This window comes from Acanthochromis polyacanthus, chromosome 13 (genome assembly GCF_021347895.1).
Source record: "Acanthochromis polyacanthus isolate Apoly-LR-REF ecotype Palm Island chromosome 13, KAUST_Apoly_ChrSc, whole genome shotgun sequence".
NCBI classification, from domain to species: Eukaryota; Metazoa; Chordata; class Actinopteri; family Pomacentridae; genus Acanthochromis; species Acanthochromis polyacanthus.
In genome coordinates, this window is record NC_067125.1 from 9,901,708 (window position 1) to 9,927,425 (window position 25,718).

General features: G+C 37.5%; 2 long non-coding RNA genes across 2 annotated transcripts; one reads left to right on the top strand and one right to left on the bottom strand.

Annotated features, from left to right (window-relative positions):
• The first annotated feature begins 9,767 nt into the window (after positions 1 to 9,767).
• On the top strand, positions 9,768 to 19,678 carry LOC127536745 (uncharacterized). Its single transcript, XR_007945879.1, has 4 exons — positions 9,768 to 10,141; positions 17,801 to 18,127; positions 18,232 to 18,320; positions 18,513 to 19,678. It is a non-coding gene; the product is annotated as an uncharacterized LOC127536745 (long non-coding RNA).
• Positions 19,679 to 22,731: 3,053 nt separating this feature from the next.
• LOC127536758 (uncharacterized) lies at positions 22,732 to 25,345 on the bottom strand. The gene is made up of 3 exons (XR_007945952.1): positions 25,033 to 25,345; positions 24,840 to 24,928; positions 22,732 to 24,414 (listed from the first exon to the last, which is right to left on the bottom strand). It is a non-coding gene; the product is annotated as an uncharacterized LOC127536758 (long non-coding RNA).
• Between the last annotated feature and the right edge of the window lie 373 nt (positions 25,346 to 25,718).

A 25,718-nucleotide genomic window follows, 5' to 3' on the forward strand; every position in this document is an offset into this window, starting at 1 on the left:
CTTGTGAAAGTGATCTATTTTCATATTTGACTTCAGTTACACAGTGGAAATTTGAAATGTGTCTCAGATTAGTCAGATTTCATTTCTATGTTGCTGTAAAACATTAAAACTATGACGATGAAAAATCCAACAGAAAATGCCAATTACAAGGATGTACAGTTTGGAAAGTCTAAGTTACTTTGACAACAATTATGTAAAGGTAGCTGACTAGGAGATTTAAATGGAATTCAGCCTGAAGAAAGTTAAATAACCTGAATAAAGACGGACAAATTCAAATGAGCTGCCTCAAAGTTTCCTCATTTTTACACTGAAAGAATTCACAGTTTCTCTCTAACCTATTAAGTTTTTGTTTACTGTGTTATCTTTCATCTAACACCACTCTCTGACCACATTTTCCACCCGTACACAACCTGATTCCAAAGACAGGCCTTCTTTGACCTTTTGTTAAGGAGACTAATTGTCATATAGAATGGACATGCAAAGACAAAAGCCTTTCATGGGGACTGTTGTTACAATCATGGTTGTAAAACCTGCATTTTGTTCGAAATGTTAACTTTGCATCTGGAAGAAAAGCTGACACTCTACTTACTGCAAGTACTAAAGTAGTAATATTGCAACTTTGGGAGCTCCTTTGTGAAATAAGGCATCATCATCTTTGTCATCCTTGTTTGAAAAAAAACTAACGAGAGAATAAACTGCATAACTTTACATAATCTGCATGATGTGTGTGTCAGAAAGAAAGACAGAGTGTGTGTTTGTGTGTTTTTTAAGAGAATATTTTCTCCATATTTTCTGCAATATTCAGTAGCTCTTTGGTGAACATGAATCTGTCTCCATTAAAACCACAGAAAGCTGTAGCAATGGGATCAACATGTCATCTACAGTTAAAAGTTCCAGATTAACATTTTTATTATTTAGACATGGGCTGGCTAAGCAAGGCTATTATTTAGTTAATGTTGTTTTGGTGAGGAGGTTGACAATGGAACTTGATGAACATTAAAATCCAGTGGGAAAAACCTGTACATCCATCCATCATCTATACATCACTTAATCCTCATTAGGATCGTTGGGGGCTGGAGTCTATCCCATCTGACTTAGAGTGAAGGCAGGAGACACCCTGGACAGGTCACCAGTCTATCACAGGACTACATATAGAGACAAACAACCACACTCACATTCACACCTACAGACAATTTAGAATCAGCAATTAACCTCAGCATGTTTTTGGACTGTGGGAGGAAGCCGGAGAACCAGGAAAAAACCCACCAGACAGAGAGAACAAACCAACTCCACACAGAAAGATCTCAGGCCGGAACGTGAACCAGGAATCTTCTAGCTGTGAGGCGACAGTGCTAACCACCGAGTCACTGTACAGCCCAGTATTAATATACAGCAATGGAAAAAAATACTTCATTACAAGCAAAAGTCCTGTATTTTAAAAGAAAATGACTTATGTAAACGTACTTCAATATTGAGAGCAAAATGTAGGTCATTTTGTCTGATCTTTAATTTTTGGTGAAATATTGGATCATTTGAGCATTTATTGAAATGGCACCATGTGACAAATTTAGATGGAAAAATCACAGGAAGAAGCCCAAAAGGTTGGTTTAATCTTTAACATGTTGTACATTAAAAGCTTGTTGTATCATCCACTGCATTAAATCCTCACCTCAGAAGTAATTACAGCTGTCAGACAAGTGTAGTCAAAAGTACTTCTTCCCCTGTAAAATGTAATAAAGTGTAAAGTAGGATAAAATAAAAAATAAAAAGTCAAATACAGATCCTTTAATTTTGCCCAGAAGTACAGTACATGAGTAAATGTACTTAGTTACTTTCCACATCAGAATGATGCTCCATTTTCAAACACACAGACCTACACACGTGGACAAAATTGTTGGTACCCGTCAGTTAAAGAAGGAAAAACCCACAATTCTCACTGAAATCACTTGAAACTCACAAAAGTAACAATAAATAAAAATTTATTGAAAATTAAATAATCAAAATCAGCCATCACTTTTGAATTGTTGATTAACATAATTATTAAAAAAACAAACTAATGAAACAGGCCTGGACAAAAATGATGGTACCCATAACTTAATATTTTGTTGCACAACCTTTTGACGCAATCACTGCAATTAAACGATTTCTGTATTTGTCAATGAGCGTTCTGCAGCTGTCAACAGGTATTTTGGCCCACTCCTCATGAGCAAACAGCTCCAGTTGTCTCAGGTTTGATGGGTGTCTTCTCCAAATGGCATGTTTCAGCTCCTTCCACATATGTTCAATGGGATTCAGATCTGGGCTCATAGAAGGCCACTTTAGAATAGTCCAACGCTTTTCTCTCAGCCATTCTTGGGTGTTTTTGGCTGTGTGTTTTGGATCGTTGTCCTGTTGGAAGACCCATGACCTGCGACTGAGACCAAGCTTTCTGACACTAGGCAGCACATTTCTCTCCAGAATGCCTTGATAGTCTTCAGATTTCATCGTACCTTGCACACTTTCAAGACACCCTGTGCCAGATGCAGCAAAGCAGCCCCAAAACATTACTGAGCCTCCTCCATGTTTCACCGTAGGGACAGTGTTCTTTTCTTCGTATGCTTGGTTTTTGAGTCTATGAACATAGAGTTGATGTGCCTTACCAAAAAGCTCCAGTTTGGTCTCATCTGTCCAAAGGACATTCTCCCAGAAGCTTTGTGGCTTGTCAACATGCATTTTTGCAAATTCCAGTCTGGCTTTTTTATGAGTTTTTTTCAGCAGTGGTGTCCTCCTTGGTCGTCTCCCATGAAGTCCACTTTGGCTCAAACAACGACGAATGGTGCGATCTGACACTGATGTACCTTGGCCTTGGAGTTCACCTTTAATTTCTTTGGAGGTTGCTCTGGGCTCTTTGGATACAATTCCAACGATCCATCTCTTCAATTTGTCATCAATTTTCCTCTTGCGGCCACGTCCAGGGAGGTTGGCTACTGTCCCGTGGGTCTTGAACTTCTGAATAATATGAGCCACTGTTGTCACAGGAACTTCAAGCTGTTTAGAGATGGTCTTATAGCCTTTACCTTTAAGATGTTTGTCTATAATTTTTTTTCGGATGTCCTGGGACAATTCTCTCCTTCGCTTTCTGTTGTCCATGTTCAGTGTGGTACACACCTTTTCACCAAACAGCAGGGTGACTACTTGTCTCCCTTTAAATAGGCAGACTGACTGATTATGAGTTTGGAAACACCTGTGATGTCAATTAAATGACACACCTGAGTTAATCATGTCACTCTGGTCAAATAGTTTTCAATCTTTTATAGAGGTACCATCATTTTTGTCCAGGCCTGTTTCATTAGTTTGTTTTTTTAAATAATTATGTTAATCAACAATTCAAAAGTAATGGCTGTTTTTGATTATTTAATTTTCAATAAATTTTTATTTATTGTTACTTTTGTGAGTTTCAAGTGATTTCAGTGAGAATTGTGGGTTTTTCCTTCTTTAACTGAGGGGTACCAACAATTTTGTCCACGTGTGTAATTAATGCTTCCTAAACCCATCATCTAACAGACTCATTTGGCTGTATGAATGTTTGATTGTTTGCTATGCTACACCTGAAGAGCCACTGGTTATTATCTGGTCACCTGCTAGATCCTCCTCCTCCTCCTCTTCCTCCTCCTCCTCCTCCTCAGGACTGTCCACCTTCTCTGAAGGTCACTACTCTCTTCATGCTGATTAGGTATGGATGAATGGTGCCTGTTGGCGCCTGTTGTTGGCCATGATCCAGACACATTTGCATGATTGTCCTCAACTGCACTTAAATGTAGAGCAGGGTCTGCAGCCCCACACATTATACTTTTAGGACTGCGGTTGTAAAATCACACCTTTATCATCTGTGGTTTTCACATCACCTACTGAGTTGGATGAGTCACAAATATTCCATCTCTGGCCAAGATGAACAGTCGCCATAGCGTGAGTATTGAACATAAATCAATTTTCATTTTTTTAAAAAAGTTTTAAACAGTTCTGATTCTTAGTTATTAACCTGCCAAAGTGGGAGAAGCAACTAAGCTTTAAGTTGTCATTTGGCAGCACAAAACTGTCGTGTTTCAGCTGATGACAGCCTGCTGAAAAACCAACTCTTAGCTTGTTTGCTTATACTACTGTTCAAAAGTTTGTGGTCACTTAGAAGTGTCTTTAATTCTGAAAGAAAAGCATTTTTTAAAAATGAAGATAACAATAAATTAATCAGAAATACAGTCTAGACATTATTAATGTGGTAAATGACTATTCTTGCTGGAAACGGCTGATTTTTAATGGAATATCTCCATAGTGGTACAGAGGAACATTTCCAGCAACCATCACTCCTGTGTTCTAATGTTACATTGTGTTAGCTAATGGTGTTCAAAGGGTAACTAATGATTAGAAAACCCTTGTGCAGTTATGATAGCACAGTGTTCATGGGAAAGGTGAAATTGTCTGGGTGACCAAAAGTTTTGAAGATAGTGTATGTATTTAATGAAGCCATAGTGTAAGAACAGAGTTTGTCAAAATGCAACTCTTGGAAACCAAATTAAATCACAGAAAGGAAGTAGTATTTTAGAATATATGTATAAACCACAACTGGGTACTTAGAGAGTTCTTGTTGAGTAGAATAAACCTAAAAATTATACATTCTTGGATATAAAGCAATATTTTGTCTCAAATAAACCTTTCAGTCAATACCTTGTTATAAAGTATTGTTTAGATGGAATAACACTTTTAAACTACAACAAGTGTTTTGGCTGCAATAACCTCTGAATTGCCTTCTTTTCATTTTTGGAGTAGCTACAAACTAGGAGAAGTCAGGTGCTGCCAAGATGGCAGCGGCTGTAGTCTCTGAATGTGTTGCAGGGAGTTAATAGTCGTAATAGTTCTTTTTTTGTTTGTTTGTTTCTTGCTGATATGATTTATAGTGTTTCCATGTATTATTTCTCTTATCTTCTCTTATTTCTCAAATCTTGCTCTTGCTTTGCTTATGAGATTTGAATATCGTGCTTCCTTTTGCGCATCAATCTTACCTTGTAGTAAATCATTATCTTAACCACCCATGGTACTTTATTGAAAAAAATTAAACAATACCAGCCAAACACTCCCAAGTCTTGAGAAAAGCATTGTCTTATGGAAAGACTACAGGTTCAGCACCACACTCTGTCATATAACATCTGTTTGCTCTCATGGTAGGACGTTGGATCCTGGAGAAACCTGAGTTGTGAATTGTTCTGACTGCCGACCAAATATTACACTTGCACAAAATCCAAGCTGCATCCTGAAAAAATGGAGTGAGAAAAACATAAATTCTGCATTTTACAGGGTAAGTCATTCGATTATTAATGTGACATTTCCAATATAATGTGTCTATAGACTGTTGTAGTTCACTGTAAATGTATTGCTTCAGTGTGAAGCATGCTCTGTTTTAGTCTTGCTTTACTTAACAACCAAGAGCTGACATAACCTAGTATTTTTATTTCAAACATATTAATACCAATGCCTTCCTCACCAGGTATTGATTGCTTTTATTGACAGGATAGTAACTTTGATTACCATGGATGGAAACACAGTCATAGTCATCACCTTACTTGGTAAGTGAAACAGTTTTCTTGATGTTTTTTCTTGTTGTTTTGCGAGACTTTAACTAAGAATTCAATCTACATTCACAATGTGCTTTTTTAGTTTTGATGGTGTAATTTTTGTGGGGTTTGACAATTATAAAAGTTGATCCTGTTAGTTTAACTGGACAATGATTCATTTTCCCTTTCGTTCTGTACTTCAGCCCATTGGATCTGACAGGATTAGATTTATTTGTCACATACACATTGAGTATGGAAGTGAAATGCACTGACTGTCCACCCAACTTTATAAATACAAAATGTTAAATAGGTAAAAATTTGGGCTGCGACTTCAACACATTCATTTTGAAGTGTGTTTGCCAGCCCTGAAGAAGTGACATCACCACACAAGAAAGTTTGGTGAACAGTGACTGAAGATGAGATCACATTGAGCTTGTTGGGCAGAGCGTTTTCTTTTAAAAATCTTCCTGATGACAGCTTGGATAAAAGCGTGGTTGTTTGCTAATTGTGCCACAAAAGGTTTCTGATCACTGCAGCACTTCAAGCCAACAGTATCCCCTCAATGGGATGCTGTTAGCATCAGAGCTAACGTTAGCTACGACAGTCCTGGCACCGGCAAACATTGCAGCCATCCCATAATAAACCACTTTTCAACACATTGGAAGTGCTTGAGTTTAGACAAAGTGTTAAAATGTTGAATATAATCACTATAATCACACTTTGAGTTAGAAGTAATCTGAGAAAGTAGCAGACAGATGAAAAATGCAGATAAATATAAATGAAACAAACATTTTTGTTGTTTCATCCTGTAAAGCCTGACCTATCAAAAAACAGACAGAACATTCTTTTTTTAAACTGTGATGTTTATTAACCTCCTCAACAAATCCATCAATAATGTAGAAATAAACTGCCTTTTTTTTCATGATGCATTTTTTTTTATCACATTTGATACATTGGGCAGTTTTGACAACTTTTTGCTCACAACAAAGTTGATTTTAGGAACAAACTAGTTTTGTCCTATTTAACTATTTAATATGTTGATCAGATAGTAGTCTCAGAAACTCATGTTTCAAATATGATCCAAATGGTAATATAGGGTTAAACTTTACATACACGTCTATTCATCAGTTCAGTCATCGAACAAAAATTATTTGAATTGAAAAACTTTGCTTATCTTGTCAGATATTGCTATTTGACAAAAATGCGATTAATAGATAGGTTTCACTGACATCACACTTCCGGGTCAGTAAGTAGCTCAGCGCCATGGTGAGTGGCAAACTTTGGTGAGTTCATTTGTTGGCTTTGGCTGCCACTCAGCTGAAAAAGTATATTGACACACTTGCTAGCACTTTAAAAGACCGATATCAGAGGAAATTGGAGTTAATTGAGTAAGTTTCAGCCGTTTGTGCTCATAATATGAGGAAGTAGCACTTCAGACAGATTTTTTTTGCTGAGATTTTGAACACAGTTTGGTGTAGAATTCATCTGAAAACAGCATTAATTCAGGTCGCCGATTTAACTAACAATGAACCTAATGATTTTTTTCCAATGATTAGTGTATCATTGGTCTATCTAAATTAAATTAACTGGAATAAACAGTGGAGTCTGGCTAGGATCAAGCTAATGTGAGCTAACCTCCCAGTATGGTGTCCTGTTGGGGCAACGCGAATCCTTGCTTTGAGAAGCAGCTATTTTGCTTTAGGTCAAAGCAAATAATAACGGTTGAAACACCTAATTTCCACAATTGTCTAAGTTATACATTTGTTATCTTTCATTCGGCATACATTAAAACTCCCGAAATGTTTTTTTTTTCAATAAAATAATCAAATTTAAGTAAGACTTTTGGCTGTTTGCGAGATTTCAATTGTGTTTTCAAAGCAATTCATGCACTAAAAGTTTATTTTACCACAATAAAGTGTATTTATGGAAGATGAATTGAATGAAAGAATACAAAGTAAAAGTGAAAATGACAATTTTTTAATAGTACGGGTTAAAAAACAGATACTAATTGCCAAGTGTGGTGCCTCAGCCGGCTGAGTTTCCTTGTCTGTTCACCCTTGGCTCCGTTTAACTGGGCCTTCTGCCCTGTTGTGGCAGTTGTGGACACAACAGGCGTGAACCATTCTTGTGCCCAGTCACACTGCAAACTATATTTATCTTGCTCAATAAACCACTTGTGCCCCCAGGCCACTTCAAACTACTTATCTTGCTCGCTGACTCCTGACCACAACAATTTCAACACTCGCCACACAATATGGCGGACCCGGAAGTGTGACGTCATGTGAAACCTATCTATTGTAAAATGAATATAAGCAAACTATCTCATTTGCATGAGGTAGACTTGACTTCTACTTTACGGAAATTCAGTGCAGCGTGCAGAGAAGGCCACATACATTATAAATGATAAATGTGAAGAAAATATAATACTTATAACTGCTCACAAAGTCTTTCTTCTGGTATGGATAAGCTACGCTCCGACTGATGTTTGACCAGTATTTATTCTTGTCTTTGCCTCAGCAAATCTTCTCTTCACCAGCAAACACCGTGAAAAACTAATAGAAAGCAATGATACAAACATAAGTGCTTTGTCAGCACAAAATAAAAACACAAACCTAAACAAAACATCAGTACAAAATAAAATTACGGTCACATAGACCGGACCACATTACACCAGTTTTAAAATCACTGCATTGGCTCCCTGTGTGCTTCAGGGTAGATTTTAAAATTATTCTAACAGTTTTTAAATGTATTAATGGTCTTGGGCCTTCATATTTGTCTGATCTACTTTTACCTTATGAACCCTCACGGACCCTCAGGTCCTCTGGCACTGGCCTTTTAACAATTCCCAAGGCAAATACAGTGACACATGGCGAGGCAGCTCTTCAACATTACGGCCCTCGCCTGTGGAACAGCCTGCCAGAGGACCTGAGGGCTGTAGAGAACGTAGAGACTTTTAAACGCAGGCTCAAGACTCACCTTTTTAAACTGGCTTTTACATAATGCTTTTATTTTATCTTAATGCCTTGATTTATACTGTTTATTCCCTGGTTTTGCTTTTATTTATACATTTATTTTATTATTTTGTATACTATATTATTATTTCACTATTTTAGTATTTATTTTCCTATCTATTTTACCATTTATTTTACTATTTATTTACTATTTTACTATCCTTTATCTTTTAGTAGCTATTTTATTCTTCAATTTTTAGTTTTACCTGTTATTTTTAACACGTCTATTTTAGATTCCAGTGTTTCCTTGGTGGGGAGCCGTCTGCATCTGGGGCTTTGGCAGGGCCTGGGCCTAATGGCCCTGGAGCTAGCTGGCCTGTTGGGCCTGACGGGGCCCGCTGATGCCCCGGGTGCGGGCGGCTCTCATTGATGGTGTTTCCTCTTTCTGGTGCTTCTGCTCTCAGCCAATAGACGCTATTATTTCTGTTACAAAAGTGTGTGTGTGTGTGTGTGTGTGTGTGTGTGTGTGTGTGTGTGTGTGTGTGTGTGTGTGTGTGTGTGTGTGTGTGTGTGTGTGTGTGTGCGTGGCTGTGTGACTGTCTGTGTGTGCATGTCTGTGTGTTCTTAGGAAGTATGTTGTGGGGCAGGGTTTGGGAGGGATGTGGGGCATTGTCTTTTTATTGTTTTTTATTGTTTGTTTTTAACTTGTTAAGCACTTTGTGCTACTTTTGTATGGAAAGTGCTATAGAAATAAACTCTGATTGATTGATTGACATAGCAAGTGCGCATTCTGACCAGAAATTCAGGAGTGGTTAGGGTCTTTCCATTTCCTCTTATTATTTCCACTTAAAAAGCATAATTTTTATCCTGTCTTGCTATCCAACACGGTCTCACGGGGATTCGTGAAACTGTCACGTCAGTTTTTGTCAGTAGCTCCTGCCAGCCTACAGTTTTTTTCTGGTGATCATGTGAACACTGCATGCTGTTCACTAAGCGCAACGCACACTTTGACCACTAGGTGACAATAATAATCCAGAGAATTCACATACATTTCAAAACAAACGTTTTCTCTGTAATACCATGGAAATCTTTACAAAGAAACAGAATCCTGTGCAACAGCTACAATACTTGTATATTTAAAGCACTGTGGTGTTTCATTTAACCCACAAGTATAGTGAATGCAATCTTTTAACGAAGCTAAATGTAATTTTCCTATCGTCACAGGACTGTGCATCCTCCCATCATGCTCTGCTCAGTTTTACCACGTTGTTAAAGCTGCAATGACCTGGACTGATGCCCAGAGTTACTGCAGAGAGAAGTACACAGACCTGGTTACTATAAACAGCATGGAAGACATGGTCAGGCTGAGGGACCAACTGGGGGGTAAAGATGATGATCAGTTCTGGATCGGTCTCTATGGTGATCTTAACAACTGGAAGTGGTCTCTGGAAAAGGAGGGAAATGAAGAAGGGCAGGCTGAGTACAGTGTGTGGTATCCTACTCAACCTAATATGTACTCAGGAGTCCTTGCCTGTGTTAACACAGACACCAGTGGAGCTTGGTCAGACTACTATTGTGATTGGGCCATGCCTTTCATCTGCTACAATGGTAAGAGAATCACAACAAACAAAACAAGCACGCATGAACATCTCTGTCACCTGAGTAACATCGGTTCACAAGAATTCCCAAAAGTAATTATTATGATTCATTTTAAAACATCTTGTTATTCCTTTGTGACATGCAATATAATACTGAACAAATCAGAATGTGTGAGCTTTCCTTCAAGCTATCCACTCTCTTTATGCTATAAGCAGTTCAATCACCTTGTTTCAAAGCCAAATAGTTTTGATAAAACACTGGATTTTATTACTGGAGAGGGCTGATCACTTTAGTCATTTCAAAGTCAGCAGTTCTTCTTTGGGATCAGCTGATTAACAGGTCTGAGAGTCTTTTTTTTTTTAATTTTCAAAAATGTGCTCTTTTGGCTCTGATTCAGCCTCCTCTTATTGGTCACACATCAGTGATGGCCTATAGACACTGAAGGCTACTGTACCGCAGATGGACACAAACAAGCTTGTTTGTAGACTGAAGTAGCTCCAGTGAGAGGAGCTGTGGTTTGGAGGTGAAGCAGCAGATCCTGTCAAAACTGCAATAAATTGTACCATCCTGTGATTTACTTCACTGATGACAAACACGTCCAGTTTCACAGTTACACTGAAATGATGTAGCTAAACCTTTGACTAACATTGATGTCAGTGCAAATGAAACTTATTTTATCTACCTTTGCTGATGAGCAGTGGCGGATTTAGCAATTTGGGGGCCCAAGGCGAATTTAGCTAGGGGGGCCCTTCAAATCCTTACTTTTAACAAGGACCTTTTAAAATGTGAGAAATACAATTCAGATTCCATCCCGTTGTATGCCAAAATGCGAAATATTTATTTTTTTTAAATAGTTAAGCAGCGTGACAGAGAATTTGTGAGTGAGTCAATAAGTCCCATTTTATCTGTAACTGTAACTGTAACTGTAACTGAACAATAAATAATAATAACAAAATAATAATAACACAATATTGTAATAATACAATAATAATATCAATAATATCAATCACAGCAATGTGTAGAGAGAGACAGAGACAAAGAGAGTGAGAGTGTGTGAATGAATGTATGTGTATGAGAGAGAAAATGTGTTGGAATCAAAGAGAGAAAACAAGGGTTTGTGAATGAAGGAGTGGGGGAAAGTGTCTCTATCCTTACTGTTACTGTCTCCCTGCTGCTTTGTTCCTCTTTTAATGCTGTTGTCTTCTTCTGCTTCTCTCTCCCTGGATGTCCATGTGTCTCTATCCTTACTGCTACTGTCTCCCCACTGCTTTCAGTGGCGCCTGCAGAATTTTTTCATAGGGGTGGCCAGGTGGTGCCACTTAAAATCTTGGGGTGGCACACCAAAACTGAAAGTCATAATTTCAGGAATTTTATTTTACTAGTACTATTATTACTGTCTTTTTAAAAAAATAATACTGTAGTATGTAGGCTAGCAGAAAACTATCAGAAAGACTTGAGGAAGCGCCTATTGATAAATTTGTCTTATGTTATATTTAAAGCTGCTGTCCGGAGTTCCGTTTGATTTCAATTTATGTATCATTTTTTAACAAAGCTTAAATGTGTTAGTCTAGTTCAATACTATAATATAAAGTTAGTATAACGCGATATGAAAATTTATTCCTGAGCTCCGCCTTCCTCTCATAGACCCCCATGTTATTCCAAAAAGCGCCGGTTGCTGCCGACCAATCAAGTTCGAGCTTCAGCTTTGTCATGCTGTCAATCAACGGTTACACGCACAGCAAGCAAGCCCATGCAGAGGTGTGGGAGAGCTACGCACTACGCAACCGTGCGCACATTTGTTTTGCTTGTGGAGGAGAGAGCATCAGGGATCAGCAACTTCCAGAAAAGTTACCAATCCCACGGCTTGTCAGGCCAAGAGACTGCAGGACGTTTTTTGGCTCGGGGTGCTCGCCTCGCTCCCCGACCACGGTCTCCATAGCCCGCCTGACGGCTTCGTTTAGATGCCCGACCGCTGGAGGAAGATGTTGGGGCGTCTGGGACATACTCTTCGTCAGAGGAGTCATGCAATTCTGAACTCTAGATAGAAATAAATAAACAATGTAACACATATACACGCGTAAATGCACTAAGTTTGATAAACAACGTAATCGAGAGGGATACACGAGTGTAATCACATATTGAAACTTTACTCGTTCGTCCTAGCAGATTCATGTTATTTTGGTATTAGGACAAGTTAGACTCAATACAGCATTCTAACGTAATTCCTTTATTATTTACTAAATGTACTAAATGTAGAAGAGGGGAAAACAGCAAAACAGGCAAGATGCTGCAGCACTCCGGGCACTCCTCTCATGTACTGCGCGCGTGCACAAATAAAGGTGCGAAATCAGAGGGACGGAGGGTGGGACCAACAGTGTTTTGGGAGACGCTGCGATTCAAACTCCGGACAGCAGCTTTAATGTTATTAATGATCTAATGTGCATAGACTAATAACAGTACAGTTAACATTTTGAGTTAATTTGCTCCCTTCCTTCTTCCTCATCACTATGCCTCTGCTGCTCGACCGTTGGCTCTCTCTCACCTCCTGTGCTAATTTTCTTCTTGAAGTAAGAAGAGATGTCTTGACTTCTCTTCATGGTCTGCAAATTGAAACTAGAAAAACACTCAGAGCGCAGTACTCCACCAAGGTTGCTGAGTTAACGTATTATTTACAACAGATGAAATCTGTAATAAAAAATGACCTTGTGCTGAGCACAGGGATGTATTATGCATGTGCATGTTATGTATGGATACCAAACTGCGTGTAAATTACACTTATGAAGGTGAGTTGATCAGGTCATCACTTTTGGCACGCTCATGTTAAAATAACCGTTCCATCAATGCTTTTATTTTGAAGACGTATTTTAATGTTGCAGGCTTTTATTTCGTCACCATTCCAGTGGCACAGGAAGTGTTGTCTAAAAAGCAGTTTCTTCTTGACATGACAAAGACGCTGTGGAAAAGTCCGAAAATTCACATAAAGATGACAGAAAACGGTTCCACGCTGTTGCTGTCTAGTAAAGGATGTGTTTAAACTTATAAGCACCTAGTGGTTACAGTGGCGGTTTTTTGCACAAGCCAACTAGGTGGCCGCCTTGGGCGGAAAACTCAAGGGGGAGGCATGATGAAGGGGGAAAAAAAATCATTAAATACAATTCCCTTCATAAGCACGCAGCTAAGTAAGCATCCATTCACACTCTGATGGCATAACAAATGGCGCCCTCTTCAGGTCAAGACTCAGAGGTGCGCCCTCTGCTAACAAATGGACAGTGGAATATACCAAATCAGGAAAGGCGAGAGGGGTGCGAGTTTACCGGTGACTGACCCAGGTTAATTGGTGGCTGTACTAATTCAAAGCCTTACTAAGAGCCCACTTAGTAGCTACATATCAGACTACTTCGATAAAGCTTTTTTCACACATTCCACCTAACAAAAAGAAAAAAAGCTATTCTCACACATACACCTTGTTTCCATTTACAGACAATAAGATGTTCGTTATTTGGTACAGTCCGCCTCCTGAGTGAGATCAGCTTTCTGGTTTGGCAGTGAGAAGCATTAACCACACCATTGCTGAGAAACTAACATATGACAAGATAATTGATGACTTTGCTCGCATGAAGGCAAGACGAAAACATTTTTAGATACAGTTCAACTACTGTACTTGGTTCTATTTGTTGTTTTAATACTTGAAAACACCCTTATGTTTGCTTTAGACATTGAGATAAGGGAAGTGTGGTGATTTTCTTATTTTCAAAGAGTGTATTTAACTTGGAATTGCTTACAGTATTTATTATATTTATTATTGTCAAAATATTTGTTCTGCACTAAAGTACAAGTAATATAAAAACATAATAAATATATTGTTCTTTTCGCTTTAAAAGCTTTTTTCTATTATTTTGAGGGGAGGGGTGTGTGGGTGTGGGGGTGTGTGTGTGGGGGGGGGGGCGCGTCAGCAAGGTACTTGCCTAGGGAGTCAATAAGGCTCGAACCGCCACTGAGCGGTTACAAGGTGTTACGGTGAAGAAATGAGGGAAGGACAGAAAGGTGAATTTGTGTTCAACTAAGGCTGATGGCTGAACTTAACTGTCTGGCTGGGGTTTGCTACATGGCGTGGCTAAAATATGTAGCGGTCGGCAGGAATTGATGGGACTCAGAAACACCTCACAGTTTAACCATTTGTTCCTTGTATGATTTCCAGCTGATAAATCACGGCCAATTTGTAGTAGGATCACAATCATGTGATGGCCAGCAGCAGGTAGCAGACAGTGTTCACCTCATGGTTACAGCAACCATAGAAATAATAAAGAGTAGACGCCGCATCGACCGCTACTGCCTATTGGGGCTGACAAGACGTGGGGCCACCATCTTGGTCCGGTCAGCCGCTCCACTCAGTGCTGTTTGACAGCGCATTTAATCCATCTTAACTCTGAATATTAAACAGATTTTCATGCGTTTTTTATTTTTATTTTTTTGCTGCAAACATCATACATGTAGCTATGATACAGGACAAATGGTTCGGCGTATTTTATCATGTCCGCGTCCGTCTTTCCCTTTTGAAGCTCAGAATAGTCCATTATTAAAAGAAATGGGAGGGGTTTACACGGATACTTTATTTCTTTGTATTTTAGTTTGTTGTCTTTGTTTCCCATTTAAACATAAAAATTTACTTTTTAAAAACGCAATGGCTGGGGATCACTGTCCACAGGGCCCCGATTCCCAGCTGAATGGAGAGTGGGCTGCCAGTCTGGGGGCCCCTGCAGTTGGAGGGGCCCCCAGGCAGTAGCTTACCTTGCCTCTATTGTAAAACCGGCCCTCGCGTATAGTTAAGCTCAACTTCCTTAACTTTTCCCATTCATTCTCCATGGTAGTTCCTTACAGTACGGCTGTAATATATTTTTGGCCACTATGGAGATTTGGCGGGCGCTGTTTCACCGTTTTTGGTAGAGTGCCTGAGTGGCGACAACTGGGGATTTGACGCCATTTTGTTTCCATTCACTCAATATGGGACTCGCAGCGCGAGGTGCACATTCACGAAAACTAGCTATTTCTGGATTGCTTACTGATTTCAATACATGTTTTGGACAAAATATTATACTGGCTTGTTTTGTCTGGATGCCTAAGCTTGGATTATGGCCGTTTTTGTGGAATATTTTCATCTGTGACTAGTTTTGAGCCTTCAAAGGTGAGTTGTGCTGTTTACATTATTTGCTGTTTGTTGGACAAATGTGTTTATATTACCCGCTGTGGTAATCACATCTGAAAGTGGTTTATACCGACAGATTCATGAGAATCTAAGCTTTCCATGGGTGTATAATGTTTCTATCATCGAGTTTGCAGCTTCGGTCAATTTAGCAAAATACATTTGCACATATGGCCGCTGAAGTTTAACGGGGTTGAAGTTTAACGGGGTAACCCGTTAAACTTCAGCAGCCCGTATTTCATGCATCTCCATGCATGAAAATGATCAAAGTCAAAATAACCACAACTGTCTAAAATCACATCAAACTTTTCTATCTGTCATTCACACATACATCATAACATGAAAGTACATACATGGGACTAACCTGGCACAAAAATGATGATGAAGTCGGTTACCATCCCACTCTCCAGACTTTATTTTCCCACACTTTCCTTCTTTCAGGATCACTGGGAAACCTAAACATGTGGAATCCCTTCTCCAATCGATTTGTGCACCCAAAGGCACAACAGCCCGTCATTTTTCAGGTATTTAGGAAGTGAAAAAAGACCTAGAATTACTCTCTGCGGTGTAAACAACGTTAAAAGGAAAACCCGGCGTTCATGAATTGGAAACAAAATGGCGCCTGTACATCATGTGACCAAAATTTTTTGGACCCGTCATGTCGCCACTCTGGTTATACAGGCACTCTACTTTTTGGTAGCGCTAAAAAAAGCCCCCACTTCTTACTGTATGATTGCCAGTCTGCACCATGTAATCATGTAATCTGTTGATTTTAACTCTGAGTATGACTGGAATTGATTTCGACGATCTACATGACTTTAAGTTACTGTAATTGTGTCGGGTTTTTGTATGTATTTTGTAAGATTTGTAACAGTTTTTAAAAGAGAAATGTGACTTTTACTAGGGGGATATTGTACTCAATGACATTTGCCATCTTAAAAATGTGAAAAAAAAAATAGCTTAACCGAGCAATGTTTTCCATTAACTAGTGTTACCAAATTACCAAATGAGTTAAGCGTTAATATTAGATTTATATTTGAGCGACTCAATGCTGAAACAATACTTGATATGAAACAACACAAGTTGATACTCAATATCTGATTAATCTTAAGAAATGTTCTCAATTTTTGTGTAATTTACAGTAAATTAAACACATTGAGTGTAAAAAATACATTTACAGTTTTACTGAGGCAGTATCTATCAGGACATTATTTTTTGTATGTGGATATCCAATATTATGTCTTCAAATGGAATATTTTAAATAATGTGATTAAATTTACTGTAACAGGACAAACTGCTACCCTGTGGTATTTTTTTGGGCCAGATAATATTATTATTACTGTTTTTACCATATAATACTTAATTTTGAAATAAATGTATTTAAGTATTTAAATTAAACTATTTAAAACACAGAAAAGTTTAAATATTCTCAGTACTGTAGGAAAACTTTTATAAAGAAAGCCTTACCATTACCTGTGTGGCTTTATGTAGAGCCAAGTTTTCTTTTTACACAGAATAGAAGCATAACAATAACCATACTTTTACATAACCACAATATTTTTTGTACTCTTTCCACCCCTGGTATTATTGATTTTGGGACAGCAAAAATATTTTCCTGTTTCTAAGAGTGTAAACAAACTTTGCAATCCACACATGTTAATTTTGATATACTCTTACAGAATACATGTCATATTTCTATTGTGTTTTAGCTGTATGTTATGCTTAACTAGCCTGTATTTTGTTCTTTAAACCTTATTCATATTATGATTATTGAATTATACGGTAACAGAATTACTCGGCAGTAGTTATAACATAATTTAAGCACAATATATACCTTCATATGCCTTATTTATTTTGAGATGCAAATATTTTTGCATGACTGTGTAGTTACAGATTAATAATGCTTAAATGTTTTTACTCAAATCAATTCAGCATTTGTACACACAGTAATTACCGTAAATGTTGAACACAAACTTTGATCATGATGTGATTTGAACTGGTTTCGATCCCAGACCTGGCAGATGGCATCCGACTCTCTAAATTCTCTGATACGGGTATCCGCGGCTGACCTCTTGCTGCAAGACGAAAGTGCTAACCACTATCCACTGTGCAGCCCCATCAATTACTAATAGACTAGGATATTAATTTTCATTGCAAATCCATATCAGCTCCAAATATTGGTCACCTTAATAGTTTTCTGCATCAGCTCAGAATAAAGATACCAGTCGACCCTAAATTCCACTGCTCCATAACCTTAACCACATTATAATTATTGCTTTAGTGTAACTATGACTGTACAGGTCTTCCATTTGAACCTAAACCCTTGCTGTATCATGTACTGTAGTGTTGATCAGTACTGAATGAACACATTAGACTGTGCAGTTAAATTTGGTAAATACTAGACCTGCTAAACATCAACACAATACTAGAAGCATGCTATGATACACATCATGACTTATTTTTTTTAGAATTTTCACAGACTAAATACATCTATGTGACCACACCAATGAACTGGACCAATGCTCAGAGGTACTGCAGGGAGCGCTACACAGACCTGGCCAGTATGAGGAATGAATCTGAGAGGAACGAAATGAAGACGCTGGTGGAGACCTTTGCATGGATCGGCCTGTACAGAGTGGCGTGGAAGTGGTCTGATGGTCAGATCATGGACATCACTTCATTCCAAAAATGGAGCACGAACCAGCCCACGAAAATCGAACATCACTGTGTGACCACGACTCACAGTGGATGGAGTGCACGGCCTTGTAGCGACAAATATGCTTTTGTCTGCAGGGGTGAGTGACAATCAGCTATTCAGTTTTCAAAATAATGGACACAAAGCATTATTGTGCCTGCATAAACATGTCGTCATTGTAAAATTGAATCACTGTTGATTCAGTGAGGAAACAGGTGAGACTGAAGGTGATGCTGAAAACATCAGACTCCTCTGTGGACCTGGAAGACATGCAGGATGCTATCTTGGAGCAGGTATGGATGCTTGACTGGAACAAAAGATGAACTGATTTATTGATATTTGAGGCATTTCAACTAAGAGATGGACTGCCATTGAATTTGATGGGGGTATTTGTGTCCCATACTTGTGTTGCTGATACTTCTGTTGTAAGGTGCCACACTCCTAAAGTTTAAATTCTGACAGTTGTGCTCAATGTTTCTTCGTAGTTCTGCCAGAGACTGAAGGACCATGGCAGGAGTGAACATGTCAAGCTGAAGTGGATGAAGCAGCCTGATGGAAAGATCTTTCAATTAAAAGAAAGTGAGGAGAAGAAAAAAGAAAAATGTGACAAATGAAAAAAGCTGCTTTCACAAACAATGTTAATTTCATGCCTCCAGAAGAATTGAGGATGTTATTAGTGATTTATGAAAGAATGTTGGTCTAAATGTTAGAAGGATCTTTACCCTGGTGGCTCCTGATGAGGAGCAGAAGATCTCTAAAATATCCAAGTGTCTTCAATTCAGAGTTCTTTGCAGTTTTTTTTTTCTTTCAAAATGAGTATAAGTGAACTCTCTTTCACTTTAGAAAAAGTTTGCAATTTTAGGTGAAAGCACATTTTACATTACTTAATATTTATTGTTGTCAAATAGTTTAAGATGTTTTAATATTCCACTGCATAAATGTTTTAGTGGTTCATATAATTACAGAAATGTTTCCTAATTTTACTGCTATGTAAACTTATGTTTTTAAAATTATTCTTCTTTCTCTTATTAGAAATTTGTAATTGGGTGATTTTTCTTTTTCATTTATAAGGTAAATGTGTTCTTTGGTGTTAAGAGCTGTTTTTGGTTGTTTATTTGTGCTAAAACTAATTTTCAGAGCTCACTTTAAAGGCCCACTGAAACCATACTGTTAATTTTCAAAACCAGACTTAAATCAGATTTTTAAACCAATTCTTCTTTTTTAGGTTTTCACAGTGTTACATTAGTTGGTCAATTTCAAATCAGCCTCAGTTATTTATCTTGTTCGATTAGAGCTTAAAATTCTGAGTTCAAACTTTTTACTTGAAATGTTGAGTTGACTTGACACAAAAAACTAAACACTTTAGGATTGATTTAGTATGAACTGAAATTCTTGTGAAAGTGATCTATTTTCATATTTGACTTAAGTTACATGATAGAATGTGTCAGATTAGTCAGATTTCATTTCTATGTTGCTGTAAAACATTAAAACTATGACGATGAAAAATCCAACAGAAAATGCCAATTACAAGGATGTACAGTTTGGAAAGTCTAAGTTACTTTGACAACAATTATGTAAAGGTAGCTGACTAGGAGATTTAAATGGAATTCAGCCTGAAGAAAGTTAAATAACCTGAATAAAGACGGACAAATTCAAATGAGCTGCCTCAAAGTTTCCTCATTTTTATACTGAAAGAATTCACAGTTTCTCTCTAACCTATTAAGTTTTTGTTTACTGTGTTATCTTTCATCTAACACCACTCTCTGACCACATTTTCCACTCAAACACAACCTGATTCCAAAGACAGGCCTTTTTTGACCTTTTGTTAAGGAGACTAATTGTCATATAGAATGGACATGCAAAGACAAAAGCCTTTCATGGGGACTGTTGTTACAATCGTGGTTGCAAAACCTGCATTTTGTTCTAAATGTTAACTTTGCATCTGGAAGAAAAGCTGACACTCTACTTACTGCAAGTACTAAAGTAGTAATATTGCAACTTTGGGCTTTGGGAGCTCCTTTGTGAAATAAGGCATCATCATCTTTGTCATCCTTGTTTGAAAAAACAAACAAGAGAATAAACTGCATAACTTTACATAATCTGCATGATGTGTGTGTCAGAAAGAAAGAAAGAGAAAGTGTGTGTGTATGTTTTTTAAAAGAGAACATTTTCTCCATATTTTCATCAATATTCAGTAGCTCTTTGGTGAACATGAATCTGTCTCCATTAAAACCACAGAAAGCTGTAGCAATGGGATCAACACGTCATCTACAGTTAAAAGTTCCAGACTAACATTTTTATTATTTAGACATGGGCTGGCTAAGCAAGGCTATTATTTAGTTAATGTTGTTTTGGTGAGGAGGTTGACAATGGAACTTGATGAACATTAAAATCCAGTGGGAAAAACCTGTACATCCATCCATCATCTATACATCACTTAATCCTCATTAGGATCGTTGGGGGCTGGAGTCTATCCCATCTGACTTAGAGTGAAGGCAGGAGACACCCAGGACAGGTCACCAGTCTATCACAGGAGAGATAGGTTTTGATGACATTTTGCTGAATGGATGCTATATTATCTGATTTAATCTACAAGAAAATGGGCATTCTACTCATCAATTTAATGTACCAGTCACAATTTTTAAAAGCAGGATTTATTGTGTACAGACTATCATTTTCTCAGTTGATCATATCTTATATTATCTTATATATTTAAAACGTTACCGGAATTCAACAATAAACTTGTGTGATATAATAATTATGTCAGCATTAGACCTATTCTTAAATATCTTAACATCATTTAAATGCATTAAATACAAAAAAATCAAACAGAACAAGAAATCAAGCAACTTCAACAATGCAACAGTTACCGTGATTCATTCTTCCTGTAATGCAAAATAAATATTTAAATCTATGAACATCATAAAAGTTCATGTACATATTTTTTAAACCACCAGCAATGTAGATCTAAGTTTTATCAATAAATCAAAACATACACACGACTATCTGCTTGCAGCACTCTTTTCATAATGTAGTATAACAAAATTTTATTATTAAACTAATTTTAACTTTTAAAAATTACCAGCCTGAGTGCATAATATACTGGCACATATTGTAAACTCCTGTTTGCAGATGTATGTGCATCTAAACTAAAGAAACATCATTGTTACATTCACATAAACATTCCACTTTGCATTCGTATTAACCATGTATGTTGTTACATAATGCAATATTTGCATAATTTATGCTACATTTCTAATTTACCTCTTCATGAGCATGTAAAGTGGAAGAAAGTTGATCAAAGATTCAGACTGGGCTCTCAGGTAGCAGACTGTGTAAGCAACCGACTTACTTTGGAATTTTTTTCTGGACACACAGGAGTTTATGTCATTGACAATATGCAAATTAAGTACCATAAATACCACATTTTGCTGAATATGTGATAAATATATGTTTTGATTAGCATCTGTTTATGTTTACAACAATTTTATTTTAAAAAATTAAACATATGGATATCAAATTCAAAGACATTGTAATGCATTCCTTTGAGTGGCATATTTGAAGAATCGGTTAACATAATATATGCAAATTACCTCTTTATATCAATTTTGCATCACATATTGACATAAAAATTGAAGTTTTAAGTTCAAATAAATACAGAAATATGAAAATTTGCCATTTATTATGTGAAATACAGCTGCATTTTGAAGAAATTTAGTTTGAACACTAATTTATGCAAAAATGCTAATTAACTGAATCAATATGCATGATACAAAAATGTATGAGGCAGAATTGGATTCTACGGGGAAAATTACATAAGAATCAGTTAAGACATCTTTGGTTGACTAAGAAATCAAAACCTTAGATGAATATCCCTGCCTAAATACACTCAACAGCATGAGAGGAGACGGACTGGGCCGTCCTGCCACGAGGATTAAGTGATGTATAGATGATGGATGGATGTACAGGTTTTTCCCACTGGATTTTAATGTTCATCAAGTTCCATTGTCAACCTCCTCACCAAAACAACATTAATAGCCTTGCTTAGCCAGCCCATGTCTAAATAATAAAAATGTTAATCTGGAACTTTTAACTGTAGATGACGTGTTGATCCCATAGCTACAGCTTTCTGAGGTTTTAATGGAGACAGATTCATGTTCACCAAAGAGCTACTGAATATTGATGAAAATATGGAGAAAATGCTTTCTTTAAAAAACACACACACTTTCTCTTTCTTTCTGACACACACATCATGCAGATGATGTAAAGTTATGCAGTTTATTCTCTTGTTTGTTTTTTTTTTCAAACAAGGATGACAAAGATGATGATGCCTGATTTCACAAAGGAGCTCCCAAAGTTACAATATTACTACTTTAGTACTTGCAGTAAGTAGAGTGTCAGCATTTCCTCCAGATGCAAAGTTAACATTTCGAACAAAATGCAGGTTTTGCAACCATGATTGTAACAACAGTCCCCATGAAAGGCTTTTGTCTTTGCATGTCCATTCTATATGACAATTAGTCTCCTTCACAAAAGGTCAAAAAAGGCCTGTCTTTGGAATCAGGTTGTGTACGGGTGGAAAATGTGGTCAGAGAGTGGTGTTAGATGAAAGATAACACAGTAAACAAAAACTTAATAGGTTAGAGAGAAACTGTGAATTCTTTCAGTGTAAAAATGAGGAAACTTTGAGGCAGCTCATTTGAATTTGTCCGTCTTTATTCAGGTTATTTAACTTTCTTCAGGCTGAATTCCATTTAAATCTCCTAGTCAGCTACCTTTACATAATTGTTGTCAAAGTAACTTAGACTTTCCAAACTGTACATCCTTGTAATTGGCATTTTCTGTTGGATTTTTCATCGTCATAGTTTTAATGTTTTACAGCAACATAGAAATGAAATCTGACTAATCTGAGACACATTTCAAATTTCCACTGTGTAACTGAAGTCAAACATGAAAATAGATCACTTTCACAAGAATTTCAGTTCATACTAAATGAATCCCAAAGTGTTTAGTTTTTTGTGTCAAGTCAACTCAACATTTTGAGTAAAAAGTTTGAACTCTTATTTTAAGCTCTGATTGAACAAGATAAATAACTGAGGCTGATTTGAAATTGACCAACTAATGTAACACTGCGAAAACCTAAAAAATAAGAATTATTATAAAATCTGATTTAAGTCTGGTTTTGAAAATTAACAGTATGGTTTCAGTGGGCCTTTAAAGTGAGCTCTGAAAATTAGTTTTAGCACAAATAAACAACCAAAAACAGCTCTTAATACCAAAGAACATAACCTAAATTGATGTTTTTACAATGATAGCATACAGTATGTAATAGTGTATGTAATGTAATGTTGCTGATTTATTATTGTACATATCACTGAAGATATCCCACCTCTGTTTACCAATCATCTGCTGGAGTCAGTTACCATCAGAGCAGATTCATGCTGCAAGTGAACACATTTACCTTATAAATGAAAAAGAAGAATCACACAATTACAAGTTTCTAATAACAGAAAAAGGAATCACAATCAAAACATAAGTTTACATAGCAGTAAAATTAAGAAACATCCATCCATTCTCTATACACCGCTTTATCCTCACTAGGGTCACGGGGGGTGCTGGAGCCTATCCCAGCTGACTCGGGTGAAGGCAGGGGACACCCTGGACAGGTCACCAGTCTGTCACAGGGCTACATATACAGATAGACAATCACACTCACATTCACACCTACGGGCAATTTAGAGTACTCAATTAACCTCAGCATGTTTTGGACTGAGGCAAAACACACTGAGAAAGCCCACACACGCAAACTCCATGCAGAAAGATCCCAGGCCGGGATTTGAACCGGGGATCTTCTTGATGCAAGGTGAAAGTGCTAACCACTACTCTACTGTGTAGCCCAAATTAAGAAACAGTTTGATAATTATATGAACCAGTAAAAGATATATAAGCAGTTAATATTAAACAGCATCTCAAACTATTTGACAGCAATAAATATTAAGTAATGTTTAATGTGCTTTCACTTAAAATTACCAACATTTAAGTGAAAGAGAGTTCACTTATAATAATTTTGAAAAAAAGCCAAAAAAGAAATCTGAATTGAAGACACTTGGATATTTTAGAGATCTTCTGCTTCTCATCAGGAGCCACCAGGGTAAAGATCCTTCTAACATTTAGGCCAACATTCTTTCTAAATCACTAATAACATCCTCAATTCTGTTTGAGGCATGAAATTAACATTGTTTGTGAAAGCAGCTTTTTTCATTTGTCTCATTTTTCTTTTTTCTTCTCCTCACTTTCTTTTAATTGAAAGATCTTTCCATCAGGCTGCTTCATCCACTTCAGCTTGACATGTTCACTCCTGCCATGGTCCTTCAGTCTCTGGTTGAACTATGAAGAAACATTGAGCACAACTGTCAGAATTTAAACTTTAGGAGTGTGGCACCTTACAACAGAAGTATCAGCAACACAAATAAACAACAGTATAGCTAGGATGGGACACAAATACCCCCATCAAATTTAATGGCAGTCCATCTCATAGTTGAAATGCCTGAAACATCAAAGAATCAACTGATCTTTTTTTTTTTTTTGCCGTTTTTGGATAGTGTTTAGTAGAGAGGCAAACAGGAAAGTAGGGAGAAGAATGGGGGAAAAACCTGCAGCAAAGGGCTGTGAGCTGGAATCAAACCCAAGCCGCTGCATTGGGGACTATGGCTCCTGTTAATGGGTCGCCCGCTCAACTACTTGAGCGATGTGGGCGGCCTCCAGAAAAAAACAAAATCAGTTCATCTTTTGTTCCAGTCAAGCATCCATACCTGCTCCAAGATAGCATCCTGCATGTCTTCCAGGTCCACAGAGGAGTCTGATGTTTTCAGCATCACCTTCAGTCTCACCTGTTTCCTCACTGAATCAACAGTGATTGAATTTTACAATGATGACATGTTTATGCAGGCACAATAATGCTTTGTGTCCATTATTTTGAAAACTGAATAGCTGATTGTCACTCACCCCTGCAGACAAAAGCATATTTGTCGCTACAAGGCCGTGCACTCCATCCACTGTGAGTCGTGGTCACACAGTGATGATTGATTTTCGTGGGCTGTTTCGTGCTCCATTTTTGGAATGAAGTGATGTCCATGATCTGAGCATCAGACCACTTCCACGCCACTCTGTACAGGCCCATCCATGCATGTTTCTTCACCAGCGTCTTCATTTCGTTCCACTCAGATTCATTCCTCATACTGGCCAGGTCTGTGTAGCGCTCCCTGCAGTACCTCTGAGCATTGGTCCAGTTCATTGGTGTGCTCACATAGATGTATTTAGTCTGTGAAAATTCTAAAAAATAAAAGTCATGATGTGTATCATAGCATGCTTCTAGTATTGTGTTGATGTTTAGCAGGTCTAGTATTTACCAAATTTAACTGCACAGTCTAATGTGTTCATTCAGTACTGATCAACACTACAGTACATTTTACAGCAAGGGTTTAGGTTCAAATGGAAGACCTGTACAGTCATAGTTACACTAAAGCAACAAATATAGCAGTCGAATTTAGGGTCAACTGGCATTGTTTATTCGGAGCCGATGCAGAAAACTAGTTAAGGAGATCAACATTTAGAGCCGATATAGATTTGCAATGAAAATTAATATCCTAGTCTGTTAGTAAATGATAGCCTCAGCCCAACCTCATCAGCAA